Genomic DNA, 26,404 nt, shown 5'->3' on the forward strand with positions numbered 1-26,404 from the left:
TCTGCTTTCAGCTGGGTGCATCCTTCATCTTAACAGGTAGAGAAGAAAGGTGGTGTGGGAAAAAGTTTGTTTACATATTATAACTCAGACTAAATTCAGGTTTTCTGGCTTCCTATCCAGGTCTTAATATTCCAAAGACTTTGCAAGCAATAAACCAAAGGGACGAAGAAAAAGTCTTCCTACCAGTTAAATATTTTGGACTCCCTCTTCTTTTCCTCCCTTGCTTCTTGTGTTGACTCATTTATTCTTGATTCTTCATCTGTGTTGGCTTTGCCTGAAACTCTTCATCACTCCCTTCAATGTGTCCTTCAAAACCCAGCTCTGTGAACTGCCATGATGTTCTCCTCCTCAGGTCCTCCAATGAGCACCTCTAAACCTAGCTGTGTCAGAGTTCCTGGGCAACTTCTTTAGAAAAGAAAGCCCTGCACTTAATGTCTGGGAATTCTCAAACAAAAGACCTGGAGTAGATACCTGAACTTCATTCTGAAGAGGCACCTCAGATGATTTGGGTGCATCAAGTAAAAGAAGCCAAGTGTAAGGGCCACCAGCCTATATGTACTCATTGGGGTCACAGTGGTGAGCTTACATACCACTTAAGAATGGGTTCCTTCTAGGAAATGAGGAGTGATTCATGCCCTCAATTACCCATCTTGTCCCTAGCAAAATTTCTGCTTTTGTTTGTGTTTTAAAATTTCAAATCCCATAAGCATTTTGGGACGAGACAAAATAAGGAGGAGGAGGAAGAGTAAGAGGAGGAAGTCTAAAAAAGAAATAGCTACTGACTACTCATATTGTCCTAAAATTACACTTCATATCATCTTAAAATGTTTCCCTCAAACCACAGTTCAAGGTTCAGGAAGACAGTCCATGTGGTTAATCTATATAAACAGCACTCAGAACTATGGTTAGTAGATGATTCAGGACTTACCTGTTGAATGAGTGAGCGTGTGAACAGGCGGGTCAATGCTGTTGCCACTGACCTGAGCAATTTGAGTGCAGAGATGGGTCCTAAACCCCAGCAGCCATCAAGGTGCCTCACACAAGCCAGGTGCTCACAGGTTGTACAATGAAATTGATCCCTTCCTCTCACTCATGAAACAAGCAGGATTTAATTGGAAACCTTGCAGGGGTGGGGGGCTACATTCAAATTCCCAGTTTTCATTGGCTGGTTTCTTTCTGTCAGAGGTAACTGGCTTTCCAAATTGTGGGTATAGTATAATTGTAATCTCCTTAGCTCAGATTATAATATATAATTATCAGCATACAGAATGCTAATTCTGTGGCTTAGCAGAAGTTGCATTGAAAATAAAATTTAAAAAATGGAGAGAGAATTAAATACATAAATACAGAGCAAAAAATATTAGAAGGGGAAGAAGAGAGACAACATGCCTGTGTTGAAGTCCAACCTTGTTAAGGGTAGCAAGTGTCCTTCCCCCTGCCTCCCCCAAGCCCAGTTCTGAGAAACAAAAATGAAGTTTGAAAGATTCACATCATAAAGACAGAAAAGTAAGAAAAGAAGTCACGTATTGGATTTATTCTGAGTAAGGAGAGTCCAGAGTCATGTTCCTCGGAGTGATAAAAAACCAAATATCAAAAAATGACCTGAGCCAAATCTGCATTTTAGCAGTCATCCCCAGTGATCTTTAAAGGTTGTTTGGCCTGAAGTAGGAGAATCAGTGAAGAAGAAATGTCTCTCTGAGACATGAGGACACTTCAGAGGCACGAGTAGCTCCTAGCTCTGGAGGGCAGGAGTCTGGCACATTGAATCATCAGTCCCAATTCTTCCTGGCACCGTGGCCATATTAGCCATCACACTTTTGCTGTGGCCTCTGGTAGGAGAGTGTATCACCACCCTGTGCCCCTGAGGGCGGAGGCCGACATGTAATCCCAGGGGCTATTAGTGGGCATGATGCAAGCTGAGCTAAGAAACATGCTTGTAGTCTCAGGATTACTATCTCCAGCTTCTACTGTCACATGAGTATATATCCTAGATGTCCACTGCCTTGTTAGCCTGGGCTGCAGATCGAGACATGGAGAATGGACTTGCACCAGACCTACATCTTGAATGCAAGCTTCAGAGAGTCTGCCGAGTCCAACTGGTGTCTCAGGGTGTATCTAGAAACTTCTGGGAAGAGTCCCTGTCTCAGAAGGGACAGCTAGTTGCTAACTACAGATACACATGTATAAGAAATATCTTTAACCTAGGATGAAATGGGCTGTAGTATTTTATTCAATAATCTATCTCATCATTCAACAAATAACAACAATGACACTATCTGAGCATTGCTGAAACTATATGTCAATATTTATTTTTTTACCTATGGAAAATGTTGATGACTGCTTTACTGAGCTACTCAAATGGGGCCCGTTTGTTTTATTTTTAAATGGCAAGTAATGGTTGTATGTATTTAGAGTATATAGTGATGGTTTCTACATATGTTTACATTAAATATTCAAAATCCTGAAAGAAAAATAAAACTGCCAATCAAGAATACTATACCTAGTAATCTTCTCTTCCAAAATTGAAGGGGTGATAAAGGTTTGCCCAGACAAAGAAAAGCCATGAGAATTTATCAGCAGTAGCTCTGCCTTACAAATAATGCTTCCTTCAAGTCAAAGGAAGAGAGCGCTAATTAAAACATGAACACACAGGAAAAGTATAAAACTCACTGGTGAAAGTAGGTACATTGTCAAACACTAATGCTGTAGTCGTGGTGTTTAAATCAATCACATCTCTAGAATAAAGGTTAAAAGGCAGTAAGTACTATTCAAAACAATTAAAACTATAATAATTTGCAAATGAGTCTTTAAGTCCTAATCAAACAACTAAGGGCCTTTGGTATAAGAGTTTACTTGGGGCTTGATTTACTTACTACAAAAGGCCAATTTAGAAGAGTTGTGTTATATGGCTGCTCTCCTATGTGTGCAGACTACAAAAAAGCCCTTCTCAAATCATTCAATGGTTTCTAGAAGAGTTGACCAGTTGGGTTGAATTTTAATGTGCTAATTACTGAACGAGTGCATTAGTCATTTACAATGATTACCCATGCATGCTATGTGCAATTGACACTCTAACAATATATTGCACCTTAAAATTAAAGTAAAAATACTAAATAGTTGTACTTGCTGTGTTAGATTTTTACCATTCTGATGTCTGTGTGTTTCCTAATCTGTCATCCATTCTCTTAAATATATCCACTGACAACTGTAATACTCCAGAAGCACTCAAATGCTTATCTCCTAGTATTGACTGAATTGTGTCCTCCACAAAATTCATGAACCCTAGCTCCCACTGGGATGTTGTCATGGGAAAAGAGGTGTCCTTGAAGAAGGGACAGATGAGTTCCTGGAAAGAAAGGGAAGCTCTGCTCAGGACCAGTGGGGTTCTTGACTTAAGTGACAGAAAAGAGTTTAAGCACAGATCAGTCAGAGGCATAGACAGAAGTTTATTTAGGAAAGCAAATTCATATTCAAAGGAGCAGGGAAGGGGGCAATGCCAAGAGAGAGATGCCTTTAGGGGTAAATAAAGGAATATGCATTCAAGGAAGAATGTGGGCCATCTGGAGAAAAAGACTTGGTTCTGGGATTCCTGGTACTTTTCAAAAGAATCTTGGTGAGGGTTGGATGTGGGAAGGTATGCAGGAATCCTACCGGTCAGTCTCTCCGGATTCTTAGGCTGAGGAGGTCTTCGCTACTTGATGATAGATCATTCTGGAAAGTCGCCTAAATTATAAGTTTCTCAAGATATCACTTCTCTCTTCACTCAGGGAGATTTACAGATTACCCAGGAATTTGAGGAGTAACAGGCCTATGAGAGAAATTGGCTTAGGGCGTGACAGATCTGGAAAGAATGAGGAACTTCTAAATCAAAACCTTTTTTCCTTGTCCTCCCTTTATGTCTCTTTTTAACCTGTTTCTTATTTTTTCTATCTTACCTGAAGGGCGTTTGGAGATGAAGCCTTTGGTAGAGAATTAGGTTTAGACCCTCCTGATGAAATTAACTCCCTTACAAGAAAAGATGCTGGAGAACGTGGTTTCTCTCAGCCTCATGCGCAAGCAAGCACAGCCAGACAGTGGCCATCTGTAAGTCCCAGAGAGTTCTCACCAGAACGCAGCCACGCTGGCTTCTCGGATGTTAAACCTCTAGAACTGCAAGAATATGAATGTCTGTTGTTTTAGCCACCTAGGATTTTATTACAACAGCCTGAACAGACTGGTACCCCTCCTTCTTTTTTCCTGTACAGTGTCTAGGCTGGTGCTGGCCTCGTACAGAGTGACTGATAGACTCGTCCCTAGGATGCCAACTTTAGGAGACAATTCTTAGTTTGTCCAGATTCAACACACACTGATGAGCCCAGCAGGTCCCCTGACTGCAAGCCAGATTCTTCCCACTGCTGGTCTGGATTTCTGGGTTTCCAGCACCTGCCTAACCATGCCAGCCTTGGGGAGCCAACAGCTTTTGGGGGAAGACACCATATGCATGAATAATATGACAAGCATCTGATTTGGTGGCAAGGGGAGGCAGAACTTTCCTAGAAGTGAGGCCAAGACTGGCAGGTTTTGCTACTTCCATTCAGCTTCTGGAGACCCAGAAAATTCACGTGGCTGTGTCTGGTGCTGCAGGATTCACTGGTAGGAAGACTTAGAGACAGCTGGGATAATATTCTTCCTGCAGTTGCTGGGAATTCTACACCTTTCAGTCACCCCAAGACTTCCTCTTGAAGGACTGACAGATAAAGATCTGCCCTCACCCCGCAGTGCTGTCCACAAGAACAGGTGACCAGTAGGAGTGAGTCTTTCCATTTTGCTTATGGGGTGTTGATAAAAATACTACTCGAGATTGTTGTGCAGATCAAATAAGGTAAGTAAATCACACACAGACTGTAGAGGCTAGAGTTGCTGTTTTAAGAACTGTCGATGTACTGCTTCCTATAGATTTTGTATACACTATGTGCTAGACTGTATTATGCCCATTTTATAAATGAGATTGAGACTTGAGGGATTTACTAACTTGCAAAGCTAATGAATGTGAAGTTTCTTCCATGTTGTGGTTTGGATCTTAAATGTCCTACAATGATCAGGTGCTAAAGGATTGGTTGCCAGTCTGTGGTGCTATGGGGAACTGGGGCCTAGTGGAAGGAAGATAGGCTTTTGGGGGCTGCCCTTGAAGGGGATACTGGAACCCTGTCTCTGCCCCAGCCTGATCCCCATTCTCTTTGCCATGAGCTGAGCTGCTTTGCTCAATACGTGTTCTCTGTCATGTTGCTCTGCCTCGTCATAGGCTCAATGTGGTGAGGGAGAACATCAATGCAGCCTAGCAACCACGAAGCCAAAATGGACCATTTCTCCTTTTAAGTTGTTTATCTCAAATGTTTTGTCACAGGGAAAGAAATATGACTACACTTAATTTGTACTTGCTGAATCAATAAAAAGGAGAGATTTGAGATTTTAATTCAGGTTAACTCTAAAGTCCCACCACCGAACTGTATTGCTTAACTCTAAACTGAAGAATACTGTTCACATGTAATGAACTATTGCCATTTAGCCGTTGGTTCCTATTTACCAAGTGCTTATCCTATGAATTGGATCCCATCAGACCTTTTGGATTTTATATCCTGTCCATTCATATCTTTTGTGGGTTATAGACAGGTAGAGTTCTCCCCCACCCCCAGGCCCAAAACAAAACAAAACAAAACAAAAGGTTCATATTGACACTACATTTGAGTATAATATGCTCCACAGGAGGGAGGGGAATTGGAAAAAAATAACGTTCTAAGAGAAAATGTAATAACCACCCTTCACCATTGAATGTTTATGCACAGCAGTTTCATTGTTAAGTAACCTCATGTACCTTCGTGAAGAAGAAAAGCTTACCGGCCCTCTTTGCAGGAGTCTGAAAATACTGAACAACTACTCTGTCAAAGTATCTTGTTCCCTCGAAAACACAATCTTGATAAGCTATGTTCTCTGACTTGCAGAACAAAGTTTATCAAAGTCTCCAAACATAAAGCAGAGGGGTCTCAGGTCTCCGGAACCTCTGAGTTCTAATCCTTCCTTGCCAGGGCGTCCTGATAACCCAGACAGAGTGTGTCCATCTCTAAGTTTCAATTTACTCACAAGTCAAAATGTAGATACTTATTTGTACTATCATAAAAAGTGAGGGAGCTATAAATCATAAATAGATAAGGTGTATGAAGAGTGATTTGCCTAGTCCAGATTAAATGCTTAATAAATGATCACTGCTAACATTACATTCGCATATAATAATAAAACCAAAACAGAACAAGTTAAGCCAGTAGATTCTAGGTTCATGTGTGGGTTAGAGACAATGAGGATTTTCAGAGCAACCTGAGGCCACTGCCTTCTGGGTTCAGGGCTGGGAGCTGTGATCATCAGTATGCAGGTCATCAAGATGGAAAATACGGAGTTGTCATTCTGCTCCTGACCCTGGGACTACACAGGGACCAAACAAATAAATGAGCATCTTTCTTCCTAAAATTCTCATATTATGGATGGGCACATATGCATGTGAACTCATGAATCGTGGTGCTTCAAAATTTTCTTGACTAATGATTTGGAGGGGACAATGATGCCACCTCATGTTTTCAGCACGTTTACCATTTTCAGGGTTCTCCCTCATGCATGAGTTTATTCTATGGCTCCTTTAACCTTGTGAAATGAAGTGTCAGCTGTCATCTGGCTCATTCAAGTGGTGAGTGCAGAGTTAGGACCCAACAGACTGTCTGTATAACCCCAGGTGCAGGGATCCTTCGGCTCTTGATGCGGCAGTGGAAGGAACTGTCTGGGTGGAGACGCAGTGAGTCATGATGGCTCCCACCTGCTACAAGTGTGTGCTGATTGGTGGAATTTCTGGGCAGAAATCCATTTCAATGAGCAGGGACAATCATTGATCAAGAGAGAGAGTCTTTTTAACTCCATTTCATTGAAGATGAAAAGCAAGCATTTCCAAATGAACCATTTTTCTTTATTGATCTGCAAATAATGGATACCTTGTTCTGAAACATGGAAACATATCTTCATGGAATGGAAGGAAGATGGGTTTCAGAATCAAAAAGATGTGATTTCTGAAACTAGCTCTAACACCAAATGTGTGACTTTGGAAAATTCCTTAAGCCACTCTCTGTTCATCTGTGAAATAGGGACAATACCTATCTGTAGAATTATGAGAGGATTAACTATTATCATGTAGTCAAAGCTCCTATTCAAAGCTTGAAAAATGCCAAAAGTTTTGTAATTAATTTTACATTAGAGAATGAATAAGTTACAAGGAGTTACTTTCTAGATTTTCACACAGGTTGCCTTATGTTTTTATTCTTTTAACCTTTATTTTTTAAAATCTTTATCACTATTATTGCTATTTTTCATGCTGCTGGGTATGGAATTCATTATATTAAGCAAACGCTTTGTCACTGAGCTACATCCTTAACCAGCCTTATGTTTTAATGCCAGAGATTTCCAGGTACTTAGCTCTATTTGCAGCTTCCAAAGAAAAGTTGTATTTGGTGGTAGAAGAGAGATGCTCCCCAGTTCATGCAAAGGGGTCATGAATCAATATGTGCATGAGAGGGAATCTGGAGCAGTTGGAAGGAATGTTCAAATCTCCAGACTAGACAAGAACACTCTGGAGTAACTGTAGACCATTCCTCGGGTAACTGGAGATCATTTCTGAAGCATGACATTTGTCACAGCTGTTTGGGTTTTGTGCATCCAATAAATTATGGGACATTTGTTTTGCTAACACATTGGATTGATGAGAATAAAACGATCATGTCAGCCATGATGACTCCAAACACGCTGAATCTGTCATCTTCTCATAGCTGTCTTTGGATAGTAGGCTTAGGACGTGGCCACACTGCTGAGCAAAGCTCTGGAGCTTTACAAGACCACCCTACCAGCCTCAATTACCAACCTCAGAAGTTAAAGTTTGGTGGGAGATACACAAGGAAAAAGACCCTATTAAGAGAACACTGATACTCTATTAGAGAAAGTGTGAGATGCTATGGGAGCTAATAGGAGGGCCACCTAGTACAATCCTGGTGACTAAGGCATCGTACATTTCCCAGAGGAAGTGCCATTATAGATAACAAAGAGAAAAACAAACAAATGGAGCAGGGAAGGAGGAGGTGCACACAACCAAGCAGAGGTTGATCGAGGATGGAATGTTAGGGCTGGGTAGGAAATGCCAAGATGCGGTTGAGAGGGAAGCAGTCTCCTGACACTTGATGGGTCTGCCTTGACTCCATCCATGTGGTGATGAGAAATAGCTGAAGCATTAAGCAGAGGCATGTGGGGTAAAATCTTATTGGGTCTACAGGAGCTATGTTGGAGTTGAGATGTGATGATGACGATGATGATGAAGAAGGACACAGAATTAGCATGAGGAACATCGCCTTCAACAACATCAACATCAAAGTAGAATATGGGCTCAGGAATTCAAGAGTCCCTCTTGTGCCCTCACATGGTCCCCAAAGAATGAGATCAACTCATGAAAGGAACTTGATAAATGAATACACAAAGTATATTTGATTCTATAAGTCTGACGGTTATGGTGTGTAGCCTTGGAATGGAAACTGATATAAAGCAATACAACTCAGAGGTAGGCATGGTCATGTATGCCTGTAATTCCAGTGACTCAGAAGAATGAGGCAGGAGGATTGTGTGTTTAAGGCCAGCCTTAGCAACATAGCAAGGTCTCTGGCAACTTAGCAAGACCGTGTCTGAAAATAGAAAAAATAAAAAGGGCTGGAAATGTAGCTCAGTGGTAAAGCATCGCTGAGTTCAATCCCCAGTATGCCAAAATAAGAAGGGTACATACTACACAAATGATGTATTATTACTGAAAGCCACAGATAAGCCGTGCTTTTGAGAGGTTTACAAATGGAAACAATGTTGTTTTAAATAAGAGTTGATATTCTATCCCCCATCTGATAGACCTCATCACAGGCATTGGAGAGGACAGTAAGTAGAATTGTAGATTATTTCCTACAACATAATTATCGAACAGATGGGGAAATTAGCTCAGAGTAGAAGAAGATATATGTGTGGGGTCATAGAGCAAATTAAGGAAATGTTAATAGAATCTTCTGGATTAATTTTTTGTTCTTTTTACCTTATCTCTAACTTTATTGGTCACAAAAGCAAGGATCTGGTATTCCCTAGAAGAACATACAGGACACATCGCTGACAAATGGCAGTGGCTGGGTTTTGTGTGTGAGTGGGGAGTGGGATAAGAGGTTTGGTGTGAGGAAGGGGAATTCTAATTTTCTATGTTTGGAAATGATGATAAAACACAAAGCTAGGTACCTTTATTTATTATAGGATGTTTAAGGATTTTTAATAAGCCAATTCACCTTTGGAAATCCTAAGAGGAGGATTTTCATCATTCTAAAGTGCTGAATATGACATGAGATTGACATTATTGCCTTTCATGAAGGAGCTGATCACATTGACTTCGTGCTCTTCAGGATTGACGTTATAATTATATGTTACATGCAAGTCTCTTAGGGTTTTATCTGCACTTCCTATTATATACTTCATTTAAGTATATATCACTCGAAGTTAATCAGCTTCTCTTGAAATTCATCTGGAAGGCTTTGACAGAATAGTTCAAAGCCTAAATAAATCACATCAGCTTTTTCCAGCTTTGAACATTTTATGATCTACTTCAAGAGACTTGGCAGTGTCTGCCACCTTCAATTGAATTACTTGTCTTCTGTCAATCTTCTACCTGCACAAAAATATTTCTTCTTAATGCAACATCAGAGTGTAATTTTTTACAAGCAATAATTGAAGATCCAAGTTAAATTCAGTGACTTGAGGAGAAACAAATGCTAATAACTTAACTGACGTGATCCCTAGATGAAAGTCATTATACATGAACAGCTAAATTTGTCCAACCAAGGCCCAGGGAGTAACAAATATCATTTGACCTTGTGTAACATAAAACCTAATTTCAGAGGCATGGAAATGGGGGTGGATATGCATGAGAAATTAGCAACTGGATGTTATGCAGCTGACTGGTGTTCTATAGATCACACCTTGGGAAATGCTATTTCCCAGGAGAGGAGACGAAGTACCTTAGAATCTTTCCAAGACCTTCCCATTGAGTAGTGGTCAAACTTAACAGTCACAGATACTCAAATAAATCTTCAGGACGTTTTTCAGAGGCATTATTAAATTTGTCCAACCATAATCTCATCTTCCCTGTAAGGACTGGAACTGTTTCAAATTTTAAATATGTAAAAATTTCTTGAGATCTTAAGAGTTTGGACGCTCAAAATGTATTTTCTAAAAATGCAGAAGTGCGAATACTGTCCTAATATTAAAAGCAATATGAAGATCAATCTTGATACTTAAAATTTATTTCACTTTTTATTTTAAAAATTATTTTCCTATAATTTTATTCTCCTCCTTTTGCCAAGTTAACACATCTGAATGACATTTTAAATACTGTCAAAAGAGGAAAAACTAAAGCGTATGATCTTAATTATGTTCGAATGAGTGTTTTTCCAATTCTAAATTATAGTTAAGTCAGTATTTTATTTTGGAGATGGAAAGTGGAAGTTTACAAGTCTATTCTTGCCTATTTAAGTCAAAACAAGCCTCTCCCTATTTCAGAATCATATTTCCCTAAGTTATAGTCCTTTGTCTCATAATGGTCCCAGGCATGCCATGTGAGGTCCATGGGAATTGCCTCCAGTAGAAGGAAAATATTTGGGATTGCATCTTAAACACCATTACATTTCTTATAAAAAAAATTGGAGTGAGTGCCCTGATTATATGTGGTGTGAACGGTGGCCTTCAAAATGGCATGTCCATATTCTAAGTCAACTCCCAAGCCCGTGAAGGTGACCTGCCTGTGGAAAACATCTTTGCAGATATAATTAAGAATATTAAGATGAGATAGCTTTAAATTACCCTTGTTGTTCCTATCTCCTATTATGGGTGTGGGTACCGGAAGAGGGAGGCATGTGGCCACTAGCCCCGGGATGCCTGGAGATCCAGGAGCTGGGAGAGGCAGGGAAGAGTTGTCCCCTGAAGCCCTCAGAGGGACCGTGGAACTACTGAAACCTTAATTTTGACTTCTATTTTTCAGAACTGTAAGGGAATAAATTTTACTGTTTTAAGCCACCAGATTTGCACTATTATGTTCCAACAGCTGTAGGAAACTAAAATACTACACATAAATTCAATGCCTTCCCTGTTTTGATGCTATTAGAGACCAATAGCATAGAGCTAAGGACTGACTCCATGAATGTAGGGACTGAGTTCGGGTTATCAGCAAGCATGAGAATTTCTTTCTGCTCCTCCTAAGATTGTTGGGGGTACTGAGGATTTTTATTTTCTTGTAATGAACCACTTTAGGAACCATAAGCCCACTAGGATGTGGTTTCTGGAGCGTTTTCTGTGATGTAAGACGTAGTACAGGTTGACCATCCGTATCCAAAAGTCTGAAATGCAAAATGCTTCAACATCTGAAACCAAAGGTATGGTTTTTAGATTAGGGATGTTCAATCAGTAAAGTTTATGCAAATGATCCAAAATCCAAAAGAAATTCTGCAATCTAAGACGTGTTCCCTGAGCATTGCAGATAAAGGATAGTCAACCTGTATTTCCATTTTTCTCCATTTTTCTTTGTCTTGCTAGCAATTCATTTATCAAGCATTAATTTGTATTTCTAAGACTCAATGAAACGAAAGTGCCAGGTGCTTCTTGTAGGAGCAGTTATGGTTCCTCGCTAGCTCCCAGAAAACGCTCCACAGATACAGGTCTCACACAAGGAACTTTTATTGTATGCAGACGACTCACATCTGCTGGGGGCGGGGAAGGGAAGAAAGAAAAAGAGAACATGGCGCAAGGTTTCTCTCAGACATAGGAATTTCGCGGGCTGAGAGGAACCAATCGCGGAGGAGAATTCTTACAGACTGACTGATGGACCAATGACATATTAGAACGAAATGTGGGAGGCAGGAAGATTACAGCAGGGTAAGCCGGAAATTCCTGTAACGTGAGAGGAGGGCGAACCCAGATTGACAGGTGGTGGGGGAAGCCAGATTCCTTACACTTCTACTCCTCTTACTGTATCTGTGGTCTCACATATAAAATAAAGATCACATGAAAAAAAATACTGACATCATAGTGTTCTTGAGAGGGTTAATAAGTTAATACTTGTAAAGAATTCTGGGAAATTTCTGACACACATTAATGATTTTATAAATGCAAATTGCTATTGTTATTCATAGGATCATTATTATATGTGCTATGATCTTGCTAACCAGCATGCCTACCACAGAGTACAAACTCAGCTCATGGGATCTGAGTAAATGTCTAGTCTAAGTTTGCTTTAGCTTGAGACTCCCCCCTGGAAAAAGTCTAGATATCCACTACATAGATATATAGATATATATATATATATATATTTTTTTTTTTTTTTTTTTTTTTCAGAGTGCTAAGCATGACAGAGTTATGGTATGGCAAAGGCCTATTCAGAGTCAGACGGACTTGAGCTCAATTCCTTGCTCAACATGAATTTTCTTTCCGTGGATGCACTGTGGGCTGTCTTCTCAACCTTCCACCTCCTCTCCATCCACATGGTAAGAGTTCCAGCATCTGTGATCTGATCAGAGGTCACTGGTGATTGAACCAAGACTGAGGATCTGATGCAAGCTCAGCCATGGGGGGAGGACTTGCATGGGGCTTGGCAACGTGGGCTGACAGAGGAATGGACTCTACCAGACCTTGAAAATCCAAAGTTAGTCTGGAGAAGGAGAGGAAAGAGGGAAAATGAGGTAAGAAACCTGAGATGAGACAGGACATCCTGAAGATCCATAAGACTGGGCCCTCTGGCCTTAGAGCCCAGGAGTCTCATCCCTATGTTCCTAGTACTGTTTCACCTGGGTTTTTGTTTGTTTGTAACTAGTGGTGTTTTGTTTTTGTTATAGTTGCTACTCATAGCTGAAAGTCCTGAATAGTATATAACTTGTTCTGAGTTTTATTTCTCATTTTAAAAATGAGTATGAATACCTCAAGTCATTGTCCTGAGTATTGGAGGTAATCTCTACAGAAGGAGACGCGCCCCAGGTACAGGTGCAGAGGGATACACTGTCGCGTTACTGAGCACACCCGTCTGCTCCTCTTTTTGCTTCTTTATCATCCTCTGGATTGTTATCATGGTCCCTTTGCTCTCATAGAAAAGGAAGAAAAACCACTATGACTGAGTTTGTTTCTGGATCACGGAAAGGACAAAATAATTTTTGAATAAACATGGACAGGCCCAATTTTGTCAACTCTCCAAGGCTTAATAAATCCATGGATTTTATTAGACTGCTTTTTCCCTAAGAACTTCAACTAGGATTATAGGATATCAAAGCATTTAGTCAGCCATATTTTGTCTACACCAGTCCAAATGAGCAGATGTTCCCACATATTTTTCTGAAATTGTTGGTGTGTGTGCACACACCCTTGGCTACTACATGGGTGGTTCTGATTAGCTGGTCAATTGAATCGCATAGTCTTTCAGTCAAGCAATCAATTGAGCTATTTCTACTCTTCTCCCTGCACCAAATTAGTTTATTCGATTATATTGTTGACTGGTTCTACCTTTCATCTTCATTGGTTCCCCCTAAGTGGAAGAGTCAGCCATTACAAGGCATAATGGATTATGTTTTTTTCAAAGTAAAAGAAAACGTCAATGGTAGACCTGAGATCTTCTGATTTTCAGAACATATACACACACACAGGGAAAGAAGCAACTACCTTTGACCTCATTATGTTATTGTCACTTTATAGGTGATAAAACTGAAGTTCAGAGAGAGATGTCATCACTATTATTATGGGGCATTAAGGCACAGGATGTGTCCAAGAGAACAAACCATAAATCACAAAATCCGAATCTGCTGCTCACTGTGTGAAACACAGGAACCTCATCTGGGTCTCCGAGGTGCAGAGATTTGCACCAAGCCATCAAAACTTACAGCACATGAGTTTTCCGAAAAGGTTTATGGAACTTGGTGGAGGGAACATGAGGGAGTCACTGCTAAGTTTCAATCATATGAAAAGAGTATAGAGAGGGGAACAGATCTCAGCAGGAAGGGCAGTTCCTAGAGACCAGACTGCCTCATTCACCCTAGCACCACCTACAGAGAGTGAACCCAAAATGTCACTTGCCCAGTTCTGAGTAAACTTACTGCTTTCGTTCATGACCTGTCACTTTATATTAAACTAGTATTTCTCTAGTGGTTTGTATAAGGCAGTGAGCTCCTCAAAGTAAGAACTGTGTCTTACTTGCTGTGTTTGGGGGTTCCACCAAGGAACAACAGCAGTATTTGTAAGATGTTGAATTTTAGATGTGTTTACAATTTCTTTTTCCTTTTCTACAAGGTTCCACGTAAAGATCACCTTCCTTGGGAACGAGTCCCATTTACACCTCTCCCCCATTAAAATCAGCGCTTCCATTTTCTGAGATCTTGCTTGGATGTCCGTCCTTGCAAACATGCTATTTTTCTTTATTATATGTTAAATGAAATGGGGTACTTTCCTTTCCCAGCTGTGAGATCTCAGAAATTTGCAGAAGTTTCCTACTAAACTGTTTTACCCAGTATGATAGTGATTTTCACTTAGTAGGGGGAAAAGCTTGATAAATAAAAACATATGAACGTGACTGTTGCTTGTATTGGGTCAGCCCCAGGCAAAAACTAGTGTAGTCTGCTCTTGGTACCTCTCAAAATTTGGTATTTGTGGCTTTTTCTTCTCTCCCAGATAAGTGCTCTTCTCTTTCCCATACAGGAAATTCTTACGAGATTATCATGTGCTACGCCAGACTGAGATATAGAAAACCAAAAAGTACCAAAGGAGTATCATTTTAGCTTGGAAATGGTATTAGTTTGAAGAGTTTCTGAGGTCAGTGAGCTGACAGAGATGGCTTTGTTTGGAGAGGTGGATCAAGAAAACGGCACTTCTTTTTTTCTCCCTCTTTTTTATTGTAAACAAATGGGATACATGTTGTTTCTCTGTTTGTACATGGAGTAAAGGCATACCATTTGTGTAATCATGAATTTATGTAGGGTAATGTTGTTAAGAAAACAGCACTTATACTCCTCGACATGCACAGTTTTTAAAATATGTTTTGGCCATAGTAGATGTAGGTGTGACAAATTGTAATTGGAAATGGGGTCACTAGAATCCTGAGATTTGGATTAGTTTTACCTCTGGTATTCCAGGACCCTGGATCACATAAAATTCCTCCATCTATAGGAGAACACTGAAGTCTTCTAAAATTTCCCATTATTTCTAAGCTATCTGTCAAAGACAAAATTCAAAAATTTACTTTGAAATTCAGAAGTAGACTTGGATATGACCAGAGATAGTAAAATCAAATAGCTCAGCAGTTGAATAATAGCTAGTTGGTGTTACCAAAAGTGGACAAGGTAGACAGAATAAAGGGGAACAGGTCATTATAAAGGAAGAAGGAAGGAGGGAAGAGAAGAAGACAGAAGAGAAGAAAGCAAAGAGAAGAAAGAGAGAGAAAAAATCCATCGCTAACCTGAGCATGTTAAACACCATGTCATTAACTGTTGGAAAAATAGTCATATCCCACAAAACCCAAGTGCATAGTAACCGACATAAATATTTCCTACAAAGATCCACTCCATCCCGGGTTTATGTCTGTTTATGATTGATGACAACTAATCTTGGCCCAAGGGGTTGATCTTTATTCACATCACTCAGCTGGGATGGTTTTAATTGCCCAAATATAATTCAACTTTAAAAGTTCTTGGTCCTTAACTAGGTAATGTCAACATTGCACTTGGCCAATAGAACGTCAATGGGATGAAAGCTACCTCCTCCTCAAACTTTCTCTTAAGGTGGATCAGAATCTAAATTTCTGTTGACTGTTTTTCACATTTTTCTCCTTTTTTCTCTCCACGGGATGAGATTAACAAAGATCAAATATGTCTGTCAATACTTTATTTGCATTCTCTATTCTGAATTATAGTCATCAGAAAGAATTTGATGATGCTAGACTATTTCCCCTGTGGAATTTTGGTTTCTGTTTAGGGCACTAAAAATTATTGGGCACACTTATTTAAGTTTTCATTCTCGCAGTGCGCCAATCGATGTGTTTCTCTCTCCTTCCCACACCATGTACCGCCACATTTTACAGATGAAAAACAGGAAGCTTAGAAAACTTGATTAGTTTACCCAAAGTCACAAGCCAGTAAATGACAAAGCTGAGATGTACGTGCAAGTTTGCTGGATTCCCAAATGCATGTTCTTCCTTATCATAGCATCACGGATGTTTTGTTCCTAAATGTGGCATACTTCCTTGATAAAAAATTGACAGTGAGTATTGTCTGAAACACTCTCTTTAGCACTAAACATGTACAGATATTTTGTAATACAAACTTTGCCACCAGAAAACCTTTCATCAAAAATCATGAATAACTACCATGTAGCATGCTTTACAGTTTCCAAAATACTTGACAAATAGTTCCTTGTTTATTCCTTCCAACAACTAGTCAAGGGAATCAGTTGGGCTGAGGCAAGGCTATGACAAAGTGACAATGTACTCTTGGACCTCAGTGTCTTTACAGGACATAAGCTTTTTCTCCCTCTCTTCCCCAGTCTGATGGGTTTAGGGAACTCCTTAATGGAGCTCTTCTTGTGGTAATGCAGGAGCCCAGAGTGCTTCCAATCTGAGGTTCTGCCATTTCCACAAATGCTTTCTTGATTGCTATAGTAGGGGCAAAAATATGGAGAATGAACTCTTCCTTCTCAGATTTTCCCAATGTAAGGGGCCCTTGTCACAAGTCATGGCTCTGAGTTAATCACTGGCCTTGATCCACCAGCCAGCAGAAGACATGTAGGCACAGCAAACGTTGGCAAATGCTGCCTCAGTAAGCCTGTGGTTCTCTCTATTTTGCATGAAACTCTACCCTTATGCTTTCCTGAAACGTGTGGATTGCTCAAAACCAGGAAGAATCCTGGCTTGATGGTGACCAATCCCAAGTAAGGGTGTGCACCCTGGTTATTTACTCTCTTCTTCACAGATTGCCTACATATCCTTGAAGAACTGGCCTGTGTTCATTCAGAACTATCTCTTCTTGTCTCCCCCCTGTTTTTCCCCTTTTCCATCTCTCTCCTTCCCTCAGAGTCCAAAAACTGCTACTCTTTGCCATCTGTTTTCAAGTCTCCTAGTTGGGGCAGCTTGTATCCTCGCCTCTTTAGAACTGGCTCACCAAGATAAATGAAACTCTCCAATGTGGTACTCATAGCTTGACATGGCACAAAATGTATGTGTCATTTTATAAATCAGATCCCATTACTGGAAAAAGGATGGGGAGGAACACATAATGTAAAGAGAAAAAATTCTATCTTCCCACATATAGAAGGGAACTGAGATCCACTGACTTTCAGAAATTTGACTGAGATCATAGTCACATCTGTGTGGCAGTGGTGGTGTTTACGAGGGCAGAGAGGGTCAGGTAGGGAGGGCAACACCATCTGGACCAAGTTGTCTTTAACACTTCTAAGACTGTTTCACATTAAGGTAGGAGAAAGAGAGTTCATTTCTGTATGCCTTGAAATTATTGTTCATAGAAAAATTAAAGGTCAGCTTTCATACTAGGCACAGATTTTCTTTTCCTGAAATTTCTGTCATTCACATATATTCACCTCTGTCTAGGAGTCAGTACTGCCTTCCCAGCATGTATTTGTTGAGTACTTACTGTATGCAGAATTTTTGGTAACAAGGAGACAGTGTCCACTAGAAAAAACTCTTCTTTCATTTTCCATCAAAATGCTTCCATAATATCTCCAGTTCAGCTCTTTCTACCCAACCATGTTTTAATTCACTCAAGAAACACTGCTGCTAGCTGACATGTGTCACTCAGTGCCCCCCTCCCCTTATCATTACAGTAGGACACTGCTGTTTCCCCCTCTCCAAAAGACGTCAGGAATTTCCTGAATTAACACAAGTGTAAACACAATTAGACTTACTTAAACTGAGGAGAGACATAGTTTTCTCATGAAGTCGTGGAAAACTTGACATCATATTTAAACCTAATTCAATCGCAGTCAGATTTCTCAAGTTGAGAACCGAAATGTCAGACAGGAAAAAGTGTTATCCCTTGCTACTGTGCTCTGAGCTGAGGTGACTCATGAGGTGTGTGTGTGTGTGTGTGTGTGTGTGTGTGTGTGTGTGTCCCTCAACACTGACAAATTGCTAGCACGAGGAACAAGGGAATTACAGTTTGATTGGAAAACCAAGGAAGGTGGACTCATCTGAGATTTGGGATCTCTTTGGGTGGTTTTAAAATTTTATTGAAACATGTAGAGAAGTACGTTCTCTGTCTTTTGCAAAGAATGTTTTTATTTTTTTACCAGCTTTTTGGTTTCTACTTTACCATGATTTAAATACTCACAAGTAGGCTCAAAGTTTTCCTTTTTAGAAGCATTAGACTTAATTTAATCCTTAAGAATTTGCTTCTGATGCACAGAGTTTATTTACTGGTAACCATATATAGGTATGTGTATGTATAATATATATTCTATATATAATTCTATGTGATATTTTCCACAATAAGGAAACAATGTATATAATTTGATTAAGACATTTGAGGAACTGATTTGTTTTAAAATATAAACTTTTCTTACATGTTCTTTTTCTTCTTGAGCCAATTCATCCTTTCTCCCCTTCCTGGACATCCACTTCTTTATCGAATTTGGGAAATCCTTTCTATGCTCCTTCTATAAGCCAGCCATTGTTAAGCCACAGGACAAAGCTCTCAGGACCTTACTAAAGAGTGGACTGTGTGTCTGCGGGCCAAGCACTGAGGAGCAGCATACTGGAGTCATGATGGTGCAGACAGGAGCTGGCTAGGCTTTTCTAGGAGTTTGAGGAGCTATTCCACAGGGCAGGTACAATCCACGTGGTGTTTTGCAGGAGGAGGACTCTGGCAGACAAAGCAGGGAGCGAGGGCCCTGCAGGCCGCAGAGAGTTCAGAGATGCAGGAGAGAGCAAGATGACTGGAAAGTAGACAGGTCGTGTGGACTCAGGTAGGAAATGAGGCCATTGGAAGAACAGGAATGCAGAGCCCAGAGGCCACCTGGAGAGACCTTTACTCAGGACTCTGACTGAATGTGTCTTCTGGCCTGTCAAGTTAAAGCAGCACAAACTGGGCACATGTGAGGACCGGAGAAATGAATCTGGTATGTCCATTGACTTTTAAGCGGGCGCATAACTTGGGGATGAATGGTTTGTGGCTGCCCAGGAAGTTTCTGTAAGTTCATTTAAAAAAAAAAAAAAAAGATTTATTGGGGCCAGTGTGGTGACGCATGCCTGTAATCCCAGTGGCTCAGGAGGCTGAGACAGGAGGATTTCCGGTTCAAAGCCAGTCTCTGCAACTTAGCAAGGGTCTCAGCAACTTAGTGAGACCCTTTCTTAAAATAAAATATAGAAAGGACTAGTTTGTGACTCAGTGGTTCAGCACCTCTGGGTTCAATCTCTAGTATAAAAATAAAGATTTACTGGGTCTATCAAGTACTTTCTATAGAATCTGAGGTTGGGGAAAAGAACTAAGAAATACCTGGTATGTTTTATTCCAGACGACATATTTATTTGATCACCAAACATATGCAGACTGGTTTACTAGGCCAAGAGGGTACAAAGACACACTGCCCAGAACCCAAGACACAAAATAAAAGGGGAAGAATGACTTCAATAGCTTCAATTGCTTACTACCATTTATTGAGATTCTACCATATAAATACAAGTCATTGGGTTTGAAGCAGGGCAAAGTAACATTTGTATCTACCATGTTTACAGAGAAATCATGTTTCCAAGAAGCTCATGGTGTACTGCCTAAATAATATATTCAAATCAGTAGTAATACAGGAAAATTATAGGAAAAAAGGGGCTATTAGAGAGTTTTCTTCAGAGTAATTTTGATAGAGCTAAGGTACAGGATAGTTTTTAAGTATCCTTTATAATCCTCCATAAAAGCGGTTTTATAAGTACAATCCTGACATCTTCACAGTGATTTACCAACATAGGCATGTTTATCTTTCTTTTACAATCAAGGATAGTCCAAAGTGGTTAAAATAACCTGCCTGAATATAACCATTGCTAAACAATAAATGGAAACTTCTAGATTTAGCATGTTTAAATGATCGCCTGGGCAGACACAGGCATCCCATGGCATGTAATGTGTATGTATTCTTTCTGGCTTCTTCAAAATCATCTGGCGCCAGTTATATGGCTGGGACCAGTTTGCAATCACTCCTGTTTGTTTTTTGAACATTTATAATAACATTGAATAAATAATATTAGCCCATGCACATTGTTCCTTGCCAGAGAATACATTAACAGAATACATCTCCAGTTCTCTAAGCACAATTTCAGTAGAGAAGATTTACCATAGTCTCTGGAATTAAAGATGTTAAGACGTGAGAGTCTACATGTGATGGGAGTGTGTAAATGACTTCAGTTTGAAGGTCTGTCACTTGAAATGTGGACAAAGCCATGAGTGGCCTTAATGAAAAAATAAACTTGTGATTGTAAATAATGCTTGACCTGACATTTCCCTTGTGGGGACTTCAGTAATGAGGCCCAGCTGCCAAGCGTGATGCTCCATTGAGTTGTAAGGGAAAACAACATTTTTTATAAACTGATACTGTGAGTTAAGATCCACGGCTGAATGCCATTTGTTTTTGTACTTTACAACAATTCGAACCAGATTATTTTATACTGAAGCCACAGAAAAACAATCCCACTGCCAGTCCCCATCCTTTCTCCCTCCTGAACAGATTGGCTCTTTGGTTCTCAAAATGCAGGTTGGAAATGGGAACTGTTTTTTGAATTTTTCTAACTGAGGTTGCATGATGAAACGCTTTCAGAACTGATCCTGATGTGAGAGGGTGCTTCCCGTCAGTGTGCTGGATCTTAAGTAATCACAGGGCTCCTTTCCCAACAGCTCAGGTGCAAGGCTAGATCCTTTGAGGTTGTTTGAGTGTGAACTCCTACTGATGACAGGCCAGAGGAGGCAAGGAGACCCATGCTGGGAGAAGAAAACCTGGACTCTATCGTATATATCTTATTCCGGCCTCATTGCTTCATCTACAAAATAATGACATGTGAAGAATGACTTTGGGAACAAAGGTTCAGGACTCGGGATATTGTGAATTCAAGCAGAAATGTTTGGCATGTATCTATGTGTTCTCTGTAACCACCAACATCAAAGGCTAATGCCACATCTGTAAGTGTTACATTTTTAGCAGATCTGAAGTCAAATATAGACAGCTGTAGTCACATGGGTCATCTGGTCAATTATCTCTCAGTGTCTTCCTTTGCAGAATAAAAGGATGGGGATGGGTAGACCCTCCATGGCTTCTGGGACACCAATCAATTCCTGGTTTGTCACTGCAGTCTCCTCATGATCTGACCACTGACCCTACTCTGCCATACCTTCTCAAGCCCTCAACCTCTTCCCATGGCCCAGTCTTCACTCCGGAGACCTCTTATTTCATGCTGTTTTGCTTTCTTATAAACTTGTGCTTCTGCTTAAAGTTTCCTCACCTGTATTATTTAGCCTGAGTGTCAAGCAGCAGATGATGCAGACCTCAGTGCTTTCTTTAGTGAATTCCATGAAATGCTGGTCTCATAAATGTTTTTTCTTATGTGCTGATAATCTGATTTTGAGAGAAAAGAAGAAGGAGCTAATTTTCCATGATCAAGAAATTAGGAAGAATGATGATTACTCTACCAATCAACTTGAAGAACAATACACCAACAGGTTTAATACAACTCTCAGAATTCCTAATAAAAGAGAAATTGTTTAGGCCAGTATTTCCTGAGAGCACATGATGACAAGTTCCTTCTCTTACATAAGAGTTACAAACACCCGCCAAATCACAGTGGGAATCAACGGCTCAAGTTACATAAAATATGTCGTGTACAGATTACAAGTTCTCATGGAATTGTGATATGCTTTATTATGATTGATGTAACTTAGTGAAACTTTTTCAATTTGAGATAATGGTGTGGCCACACATAATGTCAGATATAATAGACAAGGGAGTACCTTTACCCAGTTTCCTCCAATGGTAACATCTTATGATAGGACAATATCACAACCAAGATATTGACATTGATTCAGTAAAGCTACAGAACATTTCCATCACCACTCAGATCCCTCAGGTTGCTCTCTGTAGTGTACCCATTGCTATCCTCTCCTACAACCTCCTTAACCCTGGGCATCTCTTTTCAGTTTCTGTAATTTTGTCACTGCAACAAAGTTATATAAATGAAATTACATAGGCTGGAATGTCTGTAGGTGGTTTTTTCAACTTGACACAACTTAGAAGCATCCAGATTGTTGTATGCATCAATAGCTTGTTCATTTTCATGGTTGAGTAGTATTCCCTGGCATGGATGTACCACAGTGTAACCATTCACTTATTGAAGACATCTCAGTTGTTTCTAGTTTCAGTTTAGTATTAATAAAACTGCTATAAACATTGGTGTACTGGTTTCTGTGTGAATACATTTTTCATTTCTGTGGATTAAATGCCCAGCAGCATAATGGCTGGCTCACAGGGTAGTTAAGTGTTTAGATTCAAGAAACCATCAAACTGTTTCCAGAGTAGCAGTACCACTTTACATTTCAGCAACAATATATGAGTGATTTCCTTTCTCTGAGTTCTAATCAGCATTTGATGTTGTCATTGTTTTTCATTTTAGTTCTGTGATTGATATGCAGGGATTCTGCTTTGCAGTTTTAATTTGCATTTCCTTCACTGCTACTAATCTGTTAGGCCCTTCCAATGAACTTTTCATTCTAGTAGTTCTACTTCCAGTTGTAAGATTTCTATTTGATTCTTGGTATTGTTTCTTTACTAAGAATTTCTATTTTCTTCGAGACTTTTCTGTTCCTTCGTTGAGGTTTTCTTTTACCTTTTGCTTTAAGAATGCTAGGAATTATCTGTTGAAATGTTCTTATCCTGGTAGCTTTAAAATCTTTGTCAGCTAATGCTAACATCTCTGTTACCTCAGCTTTTGCATGCATCGGTTGTCTTTGTTTCTTCAGTTTGAGAGCATCCTGATTTACAGTATGAATCGTAGTACGAGAGATGGTTTTTCCTTGAAACCAAGAGATCTTATGGTAAAATTCCTCAATGGTTCTCCTCTGGTGCCCAAGGATGGGGGCTCATCATTACTGCGAGGCTGGGGAAGGAGTCTGGCTTCTCTGTGACCGCCACTGAAACAGCCCTGAAGGTGGCTTTGTTATTGGTGAGTGATTATCAAAGTCCTGAAATCTCCACCAAACCTGCTGTGACATCAGCCCCATGGTGAGGGGAACCGATGTGATAGGGCAGGACTCCACATGGGCCCTAATGATGTCAGCAGGGTGACTCACCAATGGCTAGTGAAGGAGGAACCTTGGTCACAGCTTGACTCCAACCTGGTCGTGCATGCTGGGGCATCTCCATACAGATGTGGGGGAGTCTAGACTTCCCCTCTCTTGGCATTTCCTGGGGCGACGGGATGGGTCACACATTTTTCTATAGTGTTTGGCTATAGTTGGTTGGTTAATTGACTAAAATCTTAATGATTTTGGAGGCTGTCCCTTTGTCTCTTCACTGGTCCTTTGTTAAGAGAGAAGAAAATATTTGGGAGGCATTTTTTTCTTTTTGGTCTGTGTCCACTGGTGTTTCCAGGTTGCTGCTTCTTTACCTCCTAGTCTTAGATATATGAGGCCAAAAGAAAACTCTGGAACATATCAACCTTTTGTTCCTCAGGTCCCAAGGGTTCTGGCTGGTCTGTTTCCTCTCTTCAATTTTCTGAATCTTTTGGCATATGTTTTATTTACAACGTCCAGGGGTTTTAGTAAGGCTTATTAGGAGATATTTTGATCTACTGAAACTTTCTGGAGTTGGGGTCTTTTTTCAGTCATTTAAAATCATCATTTTGAATGTTTATTACTGCTAGATACACTATAATATTCTTCTGAATAAATTATTTTATTTTTCTCCCAATAAACAACAAGTTAGATATCATTGTCTCCATTTACAGGTGGGCATTGATGTTGAGAGGGGGTGAGAGACCTAGCTAAGCACAGGGAAAGATCAGGGTTTAGCCTAGCTCTTTTGTTCGCATTCTTTTCTTTAGCAAGCTGACTCGCTTTTAAAATCAGGCCACTGTTGACTTTAATCTGCTCTGTCCAGGACTGTTCCTCCACCTCAGGAAGATTTTTTTTTTTTTTATCTGAGAGGAGAGGGATTCTTGATGACTGAACGCACTTCTCAGACAGCATAATAAAATTGGCAGGGGATTCAGAAGTTAGAACATATGAAGAATAATGAAGGAAACTAAAGACTGGAGAGAGAAGGCTGTGTCTTCACATGTTTGAATAATGCTCAGATGGTGGCACATTGAGACTCCTGTGAGGGTCTCAAGAGAACATGATTAAATATTACAAGGTTACTAAGCTCTGCCTCATTATAAAGAAGAACAGTTACAGATGTGTGAAATGAAAATAGCTGAGATGGTAATAAGCCCCAGTTCCTGAGTGTATTCAATCAGAATTTGGATGAATGTTCTATTGCTGAGAAGTATGCAGAGGTTAGGCATATATGACCACAAAGCCCCCTCTGACTTTCACAGTTGTTAGTGCACTCTCCCATATACCGCTGTGTGATATTAAACAAATTACTTCTTTCTGAGCTTCTCTGTTCTATAGAAGAAGGATGATAATGGGACTAGCTTTAAAAGATGACCCTAAGAACTAGGTGAGATACTGGGTATCCAATTTTAGAATCCTGCTTGCCTTAGAGAGATCATTGGATAAACATCAGCAGTGTTGATGATATTGACAAGACTGTGGCTCCAGAAGGTAGTGTAGAATCCTTGAGGGGTTCGGGCTGTTGTGGGAGGAAAGATAGGTCAAGAAATAATTCATAGTCTTACATAAGGGTAGAGCTAAGTAATAAAAATTTACTTCTTCCAACCAATTTGTCTATGCAAATTGTATTATTCTATAACTGATCTGAACTTACCATTGATACTTGAGACGTCTTACACTTGGAATATATCCCTGCATAGAACAAGTATACAGCAAATGCTACTTACTTATAAGCACTCGGTTATGTGCTAATTCAAGTCCTTCAAAATTTGTCTATCATGTAAGTCAAGCAGTTCCACTTTCAAATTAGTTTTGGCCTTTGGCAAGTCTCCTAGTGTCTCCTGCACTTCAACATGCTCTTTTCCAAAAGGACAGTAGAGAAGCTCATCTTTAAGCTGTGACCCAGTTTTAGGATTTGAATATTTTCCAGTTTGAAATGAATTCATGGGCCTATGGGGAACATGAAAGTTATACTATTTCAATTGACCAGTCTCTTTCCCTCCTTTTGGCTGTCTCAGAGTCATCAATAAGGGGACTCTGTATTATCAGGACGGTAGAAGATGGTGATTCAACCAGGCCTCATTCCAATTTTATTCCAGTTTTAGAAACAGTGATTCCATGGACCACTGCCATCCCTGCTGAGTCTCACTTTCTTAGATGAATTAGCTATTCCCAGAATTGCTTCTTACAAAATTCCTGACCCTGTGGGGGAGAAGTTAGTATTGCTTATTTCACTTTTCTCTTGAGAGGAAAGCCTTCAAGAAGTTTGGGAATTGGGGCTGGCTCCAAATAGACACTTTCACAGTTAGATCACTTATAATGATGAAATATTTTCCAGACATTCTGAGCATTTTCATCCATTTAAGCTCTGCAGGCATCAAGGAGGTGTCTGAATCCTACATAGGTTCTTTATGGAACCCCAGCCTTCCAATGTCTATGGGATACATCCAGTCACAAAATGATTTCCAGCCAACTTTGTAGTCAGTGGTGGAAGATGTCCTTGGAGAAATCTTTCCTTCGTTGTGGCTCATGTTGTTGATGGCATTGGTGTTTCACACTTCTTCAAACCAAATACCTCCACCTTACCTAAATCTCCCCACGCTCTCATCCTCCTACAACCAAGTGGGCTCCATGTCCAGTCCATTCAACCTTCTGAATTTTTCTTGTGCTCAGCTCTTCTCCACCAGTGACACATCCAGTAGCCTGGACTATTATATGGGCTTGGCATCATTCTCTCTTTCTCCATTCTGTCTCGCTATGTTCTTCCAAATCCTCCACATTGCTTGACCAAGCCATCATTTCCAGTTACAAATGTGGCTCCAGGCATTACTTGGGCCAAGAGTTTCAGTGACTTTCCGTCATCTACAGAATGAAACTTAAATCTCATATGCAGCATGCAGGGTTTCTCTTGATCTAGTCCATTCTCTTTTTTTATATTATTGCTCATGAGAAACCCTTTCCATCTGAAGTCCAAAGCACTGACC

The sequence above is a fragment of the Sciurus vulgaris genome (assembly GCF_902686455.1).
Source record: "Sciurus vulgaris genome assembly, chromosome: 15".
Taxonomy (NCBI): domain Eukaryota; kingdom Metazoa; phylum Chordata; class Mammalia; order Rodentia; family Sciuridae; genus Sciurus; species Sciurus vulgaris.